The sequence below is a fragment of the Rhyacophila brunnea genome, unplaced genomic scaffold (assembly GCF_057557595.1).
Source record: "Rhyacophila brunnea isolate RB1 unplaced genomic scaffold, BYU_Rbru_1.0 scaffold_18, whole genome shotgun sequence".
NCBI lineage: Eukaryota > Metazoa > Arthropoda > Insecta > Trichoptera > Rhyacophilidae > Rhyacophila > Rhyacophila brunnea.
In genome coordinates this window covers 36,065,031-36,081,451 of record NW_028232837.1, presented here as the reverse complement: position 1 = coordinate 36,081,451, position 16,421 = coordinate 36,065,031, and the positions used below count along the sequence as shown (strand labels likewise).

At 31.7% G+C, this 16,421-nt stretch overlaps 1 protein-coding gene across 1 annotated transcript in view; it reads left to right on the top strand.

Moving 5' to 3' along the window:
• Positions 1-16,421, top strand: part of Tl (toll like receptor) — a 407,432-nt gene that overhangs the window by 339,107 nt on the left and 51,904 nt on the right. The window contains exon 7 of the mRNA XM_085945120.1: positions 2,842-2,889. The gene's annotated coding sequence lies outside the window, so the exon portion shown is untranslated. The remainder of the gene's footprint in view (positions 1-2,841; positions 2,890-16,421) is intronic.

The window sequence follows — 16,421 nt, the reverse complement described above, 5'->3', positions numbered from 1 at the left end:
TTTTTTAATTGCATATTGACATATTTATATACTTAATCACTTCATTATTTTATGTTATATAAAAATAATTTATTTTGCCAACGAGAGATGTCGTATATGTAGGAATGTATTACAGTATTATAGTATTACACAGTTTACAAAACAACTGCAAAGGTATTAAAATATATACCACAGCGCGTCGTAAATAAATAATAAACGCCGCGACGTCTCGACGTAAATAAATCTCCGATTATGTGTGAAATAATTCTGAATTTTTTTCGTATGGACTTTACGTCTCGTAACCTCAGCAAGTCTGCTAATTTGTACGAAATAACGTAAGTTCCTATCGCAGAGCCTAAAACATTCGCGCATAATAATGTTGTCACGACTGCGCACTTTGTCCAAAATCATTAATAATAAGATAATTAAAAAAATAATTTCAACGGCGTTTAATCGAATATTAATAAATCAGTATAGATTGTTTTTATAAATAAAAATAAATTTTATCTAATGATTTTTGATGGGTATACATGTTTTGAAAAATACGTAATTTAAACACATCGCTCATTTTTATGTCGTCAATGAGTTTTTGAAGTTTCATTGAATTAGTGTGTCGTTTTCATTTACTAGTGTGTACCTATTCATTAGTAGTAAATATCGTACTATTCTCGTAAGTATACCTGACAAGTGTGCTCTTTTTATCAGATCTCCACAGCCTACCTCTTTCCAAAAGTCACCCTTCGCCACTGATTAATAGTAATAACTAAAAAAAGAAAACAAAAAAAAAATCGTTGGGTGTCACAGAAAAGGTAGATTAACTACGCATATTTGTAGAGAAGGGTGCATGTTTTCATTTCCTATTGGCTCCGAATGAAAATATCAATACCGGTTTTTCGGTATTTCTTATTGAATACAGGTATTCATTAAAACATAAGTATCAGTAAATATGGCTATTACAATCTCTTTAAAAAAATATTTTATAGAAAAAACCTACCTACTTATATATATTATGGTATGTAGACGTATGTATTAATCACAATATTATAGAATTGGTGATTTTTACAAATAATTTGAATATAGGTATTATTGATAATTTCAACTAAATGCCTCAAAAAGGCTGGTTCATTTAGCGTAAATAAGCACGTTACAGGAAAAGCTTATTAATTTCAACACTTGTACAATCATCAATAATGTTATTATAGAATAATTGAACATTTGTCACGGATGTTTTTTTATTTCGAAATAATATCATTAGGTATGTTAATTTACCGAGACAATTTTATAAATGGGTATATACTCGTATATTAATTTAATGAATTGTGTTTTATTGTTATTTCACCTATGTTGGATTCAGTCAATATTTTATATTTTATCAGCCCATAACTTATACACTCAATTGAGTAGGAAAAAAGGACAAACTAATGAAGAAATAACATTAAATGCATCGTCAAAAACGTAAACGAGTGTGGTTTCTAATACCGAAAATTTCAGTATTTTGGATTTTTAAAACCGGTATTTCGGTATTGAAATCCCTATGTTAGACATTGTAGATAAGTAGAAAAAAAACGCAAGTAAAAGTAAAGTAGGTAATAATTATTGTTGCTTTAGTTTCATAGGTAGGAACTATTTTCAGATTATTTTGTTAAATTTTCATTATACCCGAAAACTGGCCAATCCTTCGCCCCTTATCATTCAGGTTTGCGAGGTCAGTTGACCGCCGACGATAATTCGATCCATTTAATTACTTCGCATCGCAAACTTTGCGGTCCGGCTTCAACTGTATCCCGTCTCCTCTATCATTATTATTTAGCCAGCCCAAATTTTCTCTTTGCCCCATACTACTCCAACTAGTAATTACTCATTTAACACGGCTGGGAGTTGCTGGGAATATCATTTCTGAGTCTATCAAATTACTAATACATAATTGGTAGTTATATTATTTGTTTTAGTTATAGGTATAAGTTATTTGTGGTAATTTGTTAAATTCAATTAGACATTGCCACATTTAATAAAGTAAACGAATCACATATTGCGTGATTAATTTATATAATTCTGTATTTAATATTGACCTTTTAATTAAAATAATTATATATTATATTTAGACGTAGATACAATAATTTACCTGCAGATACTAAATAGTATAGGCAAACTAACAAATAAATAAAACTGCTACCTACTGAAATACAATATTACATTATAATATTGTTCACAAATTGATATTATATAATATTTGGACAATTCGAACGGATATACTCTTATATACACAAATAATTTATTATTATACTATGCTGCACGATGATAATATTTACCTTATTTAGTAGGTACTTGTCTCGTAAGTCGCAATATTATATTCTATAATACTACTTTTATATTGTGGCTTTTGTATACACTCAACACATATCATTTTATAGATATAGTCAGCTGAATGCAGAACTATTCTAACTCACATCTATTAGTATTCTCATAGAAATCTTTAATTATTAAACATGTATCTATGATTCTTTCTCAACATATTATGATATAGCAATAATTTATTAGTCTCCACCATAAAACCCTATTAGGTACCTACCTAAAAATTATTATGGAACATGTCTATCGATGTGTATTTTTCATATCTTTATAAAGGTCGTTAATTATATCTGTACTAATTCGAAAAATAAAATCGATACATCTTTAGTGTTTGGAAAAATCTATAGGTACGTGAGTACCTACTCCTTAGTGTGTCGTTAAAACTATATAATTTTAATAGTGTGATGCCGAAAAGGTTGGGAAACGTATATTTACGGAACTAACCCCCCCCCCCCTTTACACTAAGTTGATATAGTTAAGTAGTATACTCATTTTGTGTGTTATTTGTTTCAGGAATATGAATCTACCTTTAAGAACCTGACTATCCAAACGCCCTAAATGGTATGTTTCTCTATATTATATTCGAAAATAATAATTATTTATTTATTTAATGTGTAAAGTCGATAGATAGTATTAATTTTCTTTATTTTATTTAATATTTATTACCTAATTTCAAACCTATATGGTCTTAATAGGATCGGACGTGGTCAAAAAATATAAAAATATACACGAAGGTGTACGTCATAAGCAATCTTCTAAGTAATTCGAAATACACCATACTACTCAACTCAGTATTGTCAAAAATAGGCTTTCGCAACGATTAAATTTACCATGTCGAGTTTTGCTGCAACTTGCAATTAGGTACTTACCATTTTTTTAATGGGGAACAACAAGAAAACAAGTACCTCCTTGTGACCTTTTGATCACTAGCTTGGTATACTGTGCTGCTGGGGGAAATTATGTGCCACTCAGAAAATATAATACCTACTTACCTCTTCATAAAATACGAACCATTTTACATTTGAATTGTGTTACTTTTTACGGTTTGCATAAAATTAACACTTTGCATGAAGATACCATTTGAAAACGCAATTGCCATGTGTTATATTACATTATTATACTTTCCCGTTTAGTTTTACGCCAACAATTACCTTTTACGGCAAGAATTTCTGCTTCCCTAATTACTTAATCTCGTTTTATTGTGAATGGGGAGGCAGAACGTAATGTTCAGCCGAACTTTTGAGTGTAATTTTCTTTAGAATATGAAGTTTTTTCCCCATAATAAAAGCGATTAAGGCCTTAAACAGGTTGATACCGAATAATCCCTATATAAAAGGCAATTTAAAATTTTCTACAATCAAAGAAGCCATGTCGCTTTATACATTCCAGAAATCTCTCCTTTTCAAATAATAGAGAATTTTCAATATAAATAATTACGTAAGTGCTACTTAGAAATTTTCATATTATAAATATAGACACTTTTCTAATATAAAATTTCGGCAACCATTTCTGAATTTATTAAACAATTATAAAATTATTTATATTATCTTTTTTTACCCATTTGGGGATATGTAATTGCAGTTGCAGAGGCAATTATCAATGGGGAAAACATGAAACGCCTGGAAACGGGGTACATATTAGAAAGTAAAGTACACAAGGTGATGAACAAACATTTAATAATTATTTATTAATATTGAATCATCATTGTAATCATAATATCAAAACTCCACAGATGGTGCAGATTAATCTATTATCCACGTACCTACTTATCGATTTTTAAATTAGCGCTCTATAAAATTTTACTTATAATATGTATAATAATATATAATATATGAGGCGTCTAATTCCAAAAAGCGATAAGTCCACATTTGGTCATTCGAGAAAAAAATACCCACGTATTCTTCGTATAATTTTACACAATATGTATTGATCTATAAATTCCAAAACGCGACAAAACCCTACGAAAAAAAATATTTTAAGTCTCGATTTATGACAAAAAGCGCCAAGTCCGTGTTTCATATTATTTAAGGCTTGGTTGATTTCGCGCGTGTTTAAGTCGTCAGCCAATAAGGGAAGGTTCAATATTGGAAATGGCGTCTCCCATGCTGTAGCATCCGGTAAACTCATGACAGTGCCACGGAAATATGTACCTTATGCGGAATAAATTAAAAAGTGAGGTTCAAGTAGCGCTACGTCCAATTTTATTTTGCCTATATTTTTTACATTTAAGAGTTTATCGACTGAAACAAATTGCCATTTGGTTCTAATTTCGACATAGAATAAAACGGAAAAAATAATCTCACGTTAAAACAAATAATTGAAGCTTGAAACATAAAAACGTTGTTTCCTGCAAATATCGAATTTTGTAAAATTAGACGCCTCATATCAAGTATTTTCATTCGCTTGCTTTCACTAATGTTTTATGCTTTCGTTGTATGAAAATCTATGACACCGCCCGCCGGACAGTATTATCAAAGTTGATTTGATTAGCAATATGTTTATGAAACGTGTACGCTTGATTTAAACAGCTTTTGGTTATTATTGGGAGCCAGATTAATTACGAATAAGTAAATAGCCAGTCACTTGTCATACAAACAGACGACACTCAAATTCATCACTCAATTCTATATTGTCAATTTGCTTTTGAAATTTCTTCGATTTTTCATGTAGTTTGTCATCCGTCAATACTAAAATCATATTATCATTGACATATTTACCTACCTCAACTGTCGTATATAATATCGTATTGTTTCCATTTGACATTTTAAATAACTGATTGACACGTTTTGTCTGATAAATGGTATCCAATACAACAGTTAACGAATAATTTATGAGTGACTTATGACATGTATATCACCAAGAATATTATTCACATATTAAATAAAGACAAGCCACTCCCAACGTCATAATTCTAGAAGACAGAATTGATTTGATTTTATCAATACAAATAAACGTTGACAAATATAATGCCATCTATGACAGTTTCAAACGGCTATTGTTTCAATATTATCTGATACTTTATTAACATGTAGATAAGTATATCCATTTTCCACATACGAATAGTGTAATCTAATTTACACGACGTTCAGCAAATATATTATAGTTGTTACGGTTTTTATTTGTTAATATAACGATAAAAGTTTTCCCGTTGGAAAAGCGCGCCAGTGATTATGAAATCGAGACACAGGTGGTCTGAACAGTTCTGCCATACTAATTTTCCACACGCCTCTTCTGGCGCAGTTTTCTATTGTTTTCATTTCACTTTCCACGTACTGCAATTTTCCGTGAACGCCATATTTTATTGTATTCCCCACTACAATAACCAAAGGCCATTACATAAACTGGAATGACATATTAAAATATACGTTGCGTATTTAATATATAGTATAAGTATTGGTTTTAACTGTCAATTCATTCTGTATTTTTATTATAATATGAAACCGGTTGCGACTATCATTAAAGTAGGTATGTTAATTAAGTACCGAAGAGTTAGTTCTGTACCTGTATCTTATATACATTGGACGCCTAAAGACGCATCTAGCGCGTAACGATTCGGTGGCCATTCGATATCATTAGCATGATATTTAAATGTTGTAATTAAAAAGTAATTATCTAGTCAGCAGTCAATGTGTTTAATTTATAGCAATACTATACGATGTAAATAATATATACCTATTTTTATTTGCTTTATTTGTTGTTATACTCCTACAAGACTGTTTATTATATGCCTACCTAAATCTTATAGTAAATAATTTACTAAACAGAATATAAAATATAGATTCTTAGTATGTAGGTACTAGTTTTCATGTACATTTATTTCAATTACATTAATACTACATTCCTATTGTTTTCATTTATCCTGCCAGATTATGATTGTGTGCAGCCCGAAAAAACTAAAACGATTTAAATGTCATTACTCATTATAAAAATTGTAGATAATCTATTTATATAATTTGAAGCCTTATTATCCTTTATATTTATTTTAAACATTTGATGACTGCATAAAGTATTTTTATTACATAAAATAATATTCTTTTAAACCTCTCGCTCTAATGTTTTAGAATATAGTCATATTTCAGTACATAACTGTGCAGTGGTGTTAAGATTTTTTACATTTATTAATTTCTAAACGCATTTATAAAACCATTAGTATAATTTATGACGAGATAATTTTAGTAAAATATTTACGATAAAAAATTATATTGATAATCTCTGTGATCCCAAATTTGACAAGAATTAGGCATTTTATTATTCAAAAAATCGGCAAGATTAACACATTTGAAGATAATTCTAATGATACTATTTATAAGCTATGTCTTTGACCATTCAAGTGTGATAACCATCCTACGAATAATAATTGCTTTATAATAATTATTGACCTAAGAATAAGGTAGTGTTTTTTTGAAATACGCCATTTCTTTTGTCATCCCCCAGTGGTTAAGCTACAACATACGGCCGTAGCCATAAATTGACAAACTAAAATTGACGTAGGGAGTAAGATCATGTTAACGCGCGTGTTTGAACATGTACCTAACCGAAAAAAAAATCTTTTTTTTAAACGGTACATGTTCAAACACTAGATTATCTACAACGTTTAAGGTATGTCCAGGATCATGATTTGAAAATAGAAAAAAAAGCTCCATTTTGACCCACGCTGAGCACGTCCGCCCTTAATATTATCGAATATGTTAACCAAGAAAATAATATGGTCACCGTATATGTATACCAAAACCTTATTATATTAAGTATGTATACATACATTATAATAAAAGAATGCATTTTCCAGTTTGTAAGCGTAATAAAGGTCCTAAGAATACATGCATAACCTAATTCTTTCACTGTTTTACTTCTTTCACTGAAATTATTTGTCTTGTGCGAGAACGAATCCAATACATAAGAACAAATCCCGGCAATAATTTATAATCAGACGTCGCAAATTGAAACAAATGACGTAGAGCCTCCGCATAAAGCTTACCCATACTAGCAGCGAGCTTTCATAAACAACAGTTGCCCAGACTTTAAGTCTTAGTACACAGCACTAAATACCGCTTCGAAATGTAAAGCTGCTGCAAGCTTTCGAACTTACAACAGTATTAAGTGTTCAGTATTTACCGCAAAACTCTATCAGCGTAATACTCCAATGACTAAATAATATTGGCAGTTCTGTCTGGATTTAAAGTTTATTATACGTATTTACCTACGTAGGTATACATACATCAATTTATAACTACATAATTGAGATACATTTTATATTTATTTACATTCAGCAAACATCGATATTTATCCCGCTGCGGCTGAAAAAAGCTTTCGCTGACATGAATCGATAATTCTTTGCCGATAATAGAATTATTGTATTCAAATACTACGAAAGCCATGCACAGCACAGCGTCAAATGAATTTGGATCGTGAAAGGGAAAGAAAAATTTCTCCTCATGAACCGTTTTTGTGAGAAGCTCCATGGAAACCGAAACTTCGCTGGGGAGACTGTAGGGAGGGACGCTAAGTAGTTGTTCCAGGTGAACGACTGTATGCTGGCAGCATAGGAGATTGAGGATTGTGAAGAAGAATAAGATTATAACTACGTTAAGTCACTATTTACATTATTGTAAATTAATAATATCTATCGGCCAAATATTTTATTCGAGTCTATGTATGTTTTTCCATTAAGCAGTTCTCTCCACGGCTCGTTTCCACCCTTCTCGGAATATAGCCACGTGAAATTCTTGTTGTAGCATCTTGAGGGAGCTCTTCTTCGTCTTCTAATACTTTTTATCTGACTAAATTTTTTTAGTAAGTATTTCTACGTTGTTATTTTCCCTGCAGGGTATGTGACAAAAAAATAGAATGACCGTTGTAGGCAAACCCATTAGAGTCTATCTCGAATGGCAAGTTCAAGACTGGTCTGTGCATATCACCGTCTACGAGACTATTCTTCCGCATTCAGCAACATATTTCAATTTTGTCTTATCTTGTTTGTATTTCGAATATGACGTTATACGTTGATAATAATATAACTATTTTATTTGTTGGCAATTATGTAGCTGATATAGCTGGGTAAACGATACATTTAACATACTTTACACTTTTTACGCTGTTATTAGATACTTATTCGAAAATTTCATCCGCTTCATACGCGCGAACTTATGTTTAGACGTATTCAATTTCCTCACTCTTGCAGTAGTACCGAAGATAAATTCATTCAAAAAAGGTTTCTTGTTATCTAAAGCTCCCCCACGTAGCGAAAGCACAAAGCAACAACCTTCGCGGAATATTTCACGAGTTGAGTGTAACGTTACTCGCAGGGGCCGTATCGCAGCCGAGTCAATGCCTTCAGAGCTTTTCACCGCGCTCTTTCTTAAGGCGTAATGACTGTAATTATTGCCAAGATTTGTATGGAAAGCTCCCAATACAATGGACTGCAGCACAGCTCTAGTGGAGTTTAGAAGCCTAAATTACGATCTACACCTTTAACGATTTACGACTTTTGTATTGTCAGTGAAAGAAATGCAGCGCTGCAGGAAATTTATGTTTAAAAAAAGTTTTAATTGTTCCATTCTTATCCCAAAAGATTTTGACATTTTAATATTCTTAATAAACTATGTATTAATTTTATTCAAATGAATAATTCACAAGATTTTGAGAATGTAAAATTCCGAATATTGAACGTACATAACTCGAAAACACATCAGATATATCTTAATCTTGTGAATTATTCATTTGAATAAAAGAAATAGTTTATTAAAAATTGTTAGCAAGTTCAAGTAGACGTTATAACTAAAATATTGGCGAGAGCCGGACGTCGGTTAGTAGTTAAAGTAATTAATATTCCTTGGTTTAATACACAAAAACCGAGAGTTAATAATAACGCTATTTGATAAGCATTTCATGTATAACCTACTAGTTTGAATTATCGTTATTAGATAGCGAGTCTCGTAGCATAATTGGTTAATGCACAGATTGGCGTGACACCAATGGTTATACGGGTTCAAAACCCGTCGAGGTTCGTATTTTTTTTTTAATAAGATTTTTTCTAGTGGGACATCTGAAGTGTTTTCAAGTTATGTATTTAAATATTCATTTTTCATCATTTTGTCAAAAAACTCTTTTATATTTGGGAAAATCACACAGAATCCTTATTGTTCTTCTCTGACACTACGCCCCTTGGTGGACCGAGGACTCATCTACTCTTCCCAGCCCCCCGCTCTCCAGTAGTATACTCCTAGGCCATCAAACCAACGAAGTCGTGGTCTTCTCGCACTCCGTTTTTCTTCTAAACCCCTAAATGTACCTATCACATGGCGGACATATCGCACGACTGGATTTTAATAAATCTGACGACGTCTGGCTCATCATACGGCTAATTAACCTAATTATTATACCAACATCGCCAGATACCGTATTCGTAGACAATCCCAAAGATCTTTGCAAGATCCTACTCCACTACCACTGCCGTATAATGGCAATGAGCTGTAGCACAATACTGGTCCATATTAACAATGTTGTAATAGATATTCTATTTATTATTATTCTCCATTATCCTATGAGCAACGTTCTCATTTTATATTAAGTATTTATCATAGTTTTGTTTTCTTTTTACACGTAAACCTATATATTAATTATGTTGTATTTTTCTTTCAGTGATCTTTCTTGATATATAATTTGAAGGTACCTACCTACACAGTGAAATGATCTAAGTAACCTTGTAATATTATTTCCGTAAATAACATGAAAATGATTAATTATTAGGACGATATTATATTTGACCACTATGCTTACATCTCGTCCCTTCTTAGTATTTCGTGTAATGCAAACCACGTCTTTTGTGTTTTTATCTACCAAACATGAGACAACGTAATTATTTATGAGATATTTAATTTTTGATACTCCTCAATAAACGTATTGTAGTGGCCAGTGGCGGCTGATGGTTTTCAAAACTCTTCAGATTGGGAGTGCTACCATTAGGGAGATCATGACATCTTATTGTTAGCTTATGTACGTATAGTGTCGTACCTAATACAATGTCTCCCGTTCGGTAGGTCGCAGAAATATTGTTAAATAAATAATTATTACATATTAACGGCCCACGTGCTCGTCGCAGGTCAAAATTGAGTTTTTATTGTGTTTTCAAACCATGATCCTGGACACTCCTTAAACGTTGTAGATAATCTATTTATATAATTTTGAAGCCTTATTATCCTTTATAGTTATTTTAAACATTTGATAACTGCATAAAGTATTTTTGTTACATAAAATAGTATTCTTTTAAACCTCTCGCTCTAATGTTTTAGAATATAGTCATATTTCGGTACATAACTGTGCAGTGGTGTTAAAATTTTTTACATTTATTAATTTTTAAACGCATTTATAAAACCATTAGTATAATTTATTACGAGATAATTTTTGTAAAATATTCACGATAAAAAATTATATTGATAATCTCTGTTATCCCAAATTTGACAAGAATTAGGCATTTTATTATTCAAAAAATGGGCAAGATTAACACATTTGAAGATGATTCTAAAGATACTTATTATAAGCTATGTCTTTGACCATTCAAGTGTGATAAAGATCTTATGAATAATGATTGCTTTATAATAATTATTGACCTAAGAATAAGGTAGTGTTTTTTTGAAATACGCCATTTCTTTTGTCATTCCCCAGTGGTTAAGCTACAACACACGGCCGTAGCCATAAATTGACAAACTAGAATTGAAGTAGGGAGTATATTAAGGGGGGACATCCCCTTAATATTACAGAATTACATACAATATTACATATTAATAAATATTACAGAAGTACTGTATTACGGCAAAACGTACTGGAAATGTGAATTATCTCCCTAATAATTGATCTAAAATCAGTCCAACAATATTCTTATTGTGGCGCAGCTGAACTGACAAATTACGTGCGCGTAATGGTCATTATTTATAGTAACTCTTTTACACACCCTGGTTGTTATTAAATGATGTAAATTAAGTACCTATTATATATATATTTTTAACTATCTATTTTTTCTATTCAACGAATAATTTACAAGATTTACGAATGTTTCTTTCTAATTATTGATTAGAGTTCAATAATTAGAATGTTACAATCTTAAATCTTGTTAATCATTCGTTGAATAAAAAAATTGTTATTTAAAAATTATTATCAAGTTCAAGTAAGTTACAACAAAAATTCTTGGAGTGATCCGTGACGTCGGTTAGTAATTAAAGTAAAACCTACTTTGATTTAAAATACAAAATCCGATCGCCAATCTAGCTCAATTCAGGAAGCGCTTCAGTGAGTATTAAAAGCCGTTGGTTAAATTTTGTCGTAATTAAGTATGACTCATTTAGCATTGTGGTCAATGTGCGTGTGCGCGATACCCGAAAAATGCAGGTTCGATTCCTGCGGGGCAGGGTGTCTTACTTTTTTCAAAAAGATTTTTTTCTATTGGTTAGTAATAATTATGTTTTCTCATAGGTTTTTTTCTAAATTGTGTATGTTCTATATATATTTTGTTGTTTTATATTTAATGTGCTAAGGTTATGTGCGTATTTTGCTTTAATTCTATTTCTGGTACCTACCTACTCGAGTTAGGTATCAGTGTTATCACCGTGTGTTCAATTTTCTACCCTTCTTCTCTGATTGAGTCACAGAAACCAGGACACCACACAAAACAAACTACAATAAATAATTGATGTTTTAAGCTATGTATATAATATCGTATGTTAGAATATTGTTTTTGTATTGTAACATAAAGGTTAAACAAAGCGTTTATTCTAATGAGACATAGCATATTGTTTTTTAGATATTTATTTATATTAGATAAATAAAAAAAGCATCCTTGTAATCTTTCACCGTGTTCGTTTTTCCGTAAAAGTTTTCCGAGTAGGTGTACATAACATAAAAGGCGTTTTGAGAAGAGTTCTTTTGATATATCTTTCATAATAGAATTTTTATAGAATAGTAACATATTGGTTGTGAAATCAGCCTCATTTCCGTGAGTTTACATCTCTTGACAGAGTAGAACTGATTACTATATTCGACCTTTTTCGATTCTTTGGATATGATTTTTCATCGTCTATTTTTTGCAGCTTTTCAAAGCTCAAAATATATACATTTTTGAAGTCAATATGCTTTGTGTTACTTTGATAAATTGTATTTAAATTTTTCTTTACCCTTTCATGTGAAACATTAAATTTCTTTTACTTCAATAATCATCAATATAATAAAAAAATATATTATATAATAATAAAACGTCACATTGTATTGAAAAGAAAAGAAAAAACTTTGGGATTTTTTCCACATAGTTTTCCTAATAATAATGTGACATAAAAAATAATCGGCTATCGAACGAAGGAAACGTGGTATCATAAAAGCTGTCATAAACCAGTAACTATTTTATTTTATGCGGGGAAATAAATGAGCTCTTCAAAAATATATAAGGTTTATCATGTTCGTACATACTATCATGATACGACTCCGTGGCTAAATGAGCGGGAAATTGAAATTATATTTCATTATTTTTTCATTTACCTAAATTTTTATAATATTTCGTTTTAATTCAATTACTTAATTTATCAAAGTTTTATGGATAATATTACAAAATACGGCAAAGGGCGAACATGTCGGTTGGCGAGTGGGAAACCGCTTGACAAAATGCAGTTATACGATGGTACAATTCGGTTGCAGCGAACAACCTAGAAACCTACAAGAGTGGAGGGAGATAGAAGAAGCTTTCATTCAGCAGAGTGGAACGACCCCGACAGATAATTATTATCACAAAACAGATTACTAAGATAGAAATGTGAAAGCCAGTTGGCATGGACCGAGGTTTTGGAAGCAAGATTCACTTTATTAATTTGGGCCATAAAACCTAAGTGCGCCGACTATCCTCTATCCTCTGTACATACCTTGGTAAGAAATGATACGTAGGTACTTATTATTATAAGTATATGAGCTAGTTCAATACTTTACGAATAGCTGACTATTAATACAAAATATAACATTTGAGTAAACTAGATTTTTAGAGAAACAATTTGGGTTTATAATTAACTTCACGACCATCCACTGGGTAGCTCTATCACGTTTTAGACACAGTGATCACTTTTGAAGATGCTATTCAGGTGACTAAATGCCTTCCGTGCCATTTGAAATATGTAGTTAGGTATATTGATATTATTTTAATGTATATTAACTTCACATAAGTGATCCCATCATCTGTAAAATAGGATATTTTCTAAATAAATTTACCATATGGCTTGTCTCTGTGAGACTTAATTTTATATTTCCAATATAAATTGAGTGAACACATCATAATACGAGATTATCCATGTTCGAGTAACTCCATGTACGATCCCGTAATATCCAACTTTTCATTTTCTCTTATATCATCGTATCTTATACTTGATCTAATCGCATAATTCTCGTTACATTTTCCATTCGATAACGGCCGTTATCCTCAGTTAATAACGACGGAGGCTCGCAAAACCGTAACGATTCATTTCCGTTTCTCGAGTAGGTATTTTTATTTTCCACTCCTCTTCATTTTACTCGACTGATAGGTAGTGTTGTATATTTCTCGAGAATAATCTACCGAAGAATATTCTCTATAATATTCTTGAATAAAGTTGAAATTAAAGATTATCTTTTTTTCTGAATAATATTAAAAACCTCAGAAACACCTATTAAAAAAAATCATCGAAACACGTTGAACCGAGTGAAATGCTTTATTTACTGTCTGGGTGAGTGCTCTTATCCATTTAGTAGCTACATTTTGCGAATGCTAATAATTCATTATTAAATAGGAGCACTAATTCACACTAATTAATTGCGTCATATGGACATGGAGGTCGTAATAATTCCGATCCCTCCTTATATTCATCAATTTCAACTCCTGACTCTTGTTTCGGCAGAGTTTCAGTGCACGGGTACAGAGGACACTTCATGTCATTAAAGATAAATGACGGCAGAGCAAGTCAAGATTCTTTTTATTTCCTAAAAAACTCTTTCTTTAAGCATTAAGGTGCATGGTTTCTACGTCAGTCTCGTTGTAACGTTATTATCCACAAGGCTTGTGGATCATAGACGTTTAAACACTTGCAACATTCAATGAGGATTTTTTGAGACGTCGCTAGATTGGCGATACTGCGAACGGGAGAACATTTATGTTGGCAGCTAGGCGTACGCTTTACTCTGAAGATAGCGGACAGTTGATAGTGAGGCACGAGCAAGGAAAGACGTTTCTCGAGCAGGCTGCTCGGCGAGCCTGCCAATCAAGATGGCGACAAGATTCTACGGTATTTATAGTATCGAATTATGTTTAAAGGACTAGACTCCTATCTCTTAAATTGTATTAACCTTCCCCCGGTGTCTCTGGTAGTGTGGTTAGGGCTTTTGGCATTGGTTACGAACCTAATTTTGTAATTTTTGTAATGTGACATCGGCATGGCCGCGTGTTTTTTTACTAGTACCAATAAATAGCTTTGTGTCCATTTTGGACCATCCTCAAATGAGTTTATTATTTTTCTTGATCTGATTTGTCCCTTATATAGTAATATGCCAGGAGAGGAGTCAGGCCAAGTGGCGCCCCTATAATAATTTGTGATTAATTGATTATTTTCTCTTAATACTAAGTGCTGGACGCTGGAAGATTCATAACCAAAAGACTGCGTGGAAGCCCACGACCAACTGTTGGTAGGTATTAAAAGCCTACGGAGATGAGATCCTCATGTTTTTTTACCGCTGTTTTGCATAGAGCTAGATCCGGATGTGTTAAACGTACGATTAATATCTATTTTAGCCATGGTAGATGTAGGTGAATCGAAATTACGTTTCATCGTGTAGCATCGCTTCGGGACAAGGAAATGTGGCACTAAAATCTTTTCATTCTGACACGTTTATATCGGCCATAGAAAGTAGCTGTGCACAAACCGCGGCTGCATATGCATGGCGGGTGGAGATGGGGTAACTCAAATCATAATGAATGCCTCGATGTTTCATAAAAAAATGGTTAATACTGGTAATATTTATTAAATTGGAATATTTTCTTTAAGATAATGACTATGTTCGCTCCAAATCCGAGTACGTGGGCTTACACGGAATGAACTTCATATCAACTGGCTTTTTACGAAGAATATAATATGTTATCAATACTACCAACTCATCAGGTTCTTGCACTGGGTCAAATACATATTGAGAAATCGTTTTCAGTTTCACACACTATCGTGAGTGGATCTAAGAAATGTGGATTACTTAGCATTCTTAGAATATTTCCTAGCGTAGGATAATGCTTATTCTCATTTGAAGCAAGCACTATGAAAAGCTACAAAGTAATATAAAAATTGAATATAAACACCCGAGAATATTGTCAGAGTATTCTCGTTCTCAGATAATATTCTGAGATCACATCACTAGTGATAAGTACGTAGGAAGGTTCACTCAAGGATAATAAATTAGGATTTATGGTATATCGATAAATGAAGCCTCGTTGTATACATTATATAATCTTATGAAGGTATAATGTAATACTATAATATTTCTTTGGCCTTTTTTCCCTTTTTCATTGAAATAGCATTCGTTTATTTTGGGGTAAAACTTCGATATCACAGTGAAAATTTAGGAGATATAAATAGGTACATACAATGGTTGACTATAGAATTGCGTTTCTGTGATATACATTATCATAGTAGGTAGGTACATTAATTTGAAATAATAAGTCTAAAAATAGTATTTCAGATAAAACTGTACTGCAAGAACATGTGTTGTCTTTAAAATTATAGCAGTTTCGCGCATTTGTCGTAAAATTATAGAATTTTACCTTTTTTGCGGAATCAAGATATTATACTTATTATAATTGTTAGCAACACTGACCTCGTTAACTTTTAGTGTTAAAAATACAAACGTAATACGATGTAACTATTTATATGCATTGTAACTTTTACGGTGACAGAGATATTATTATGTACCTAAGTAAACTACAAAAGCTCAAGTGTGTTAGTTTACTTCATAAAATTACCAATATTACAGGATAGCCAAAAACTAATTTAATCATTTTATATTTATTTATTTATATTTATTTTTACAAATACTTTATATGAAACTAAAAT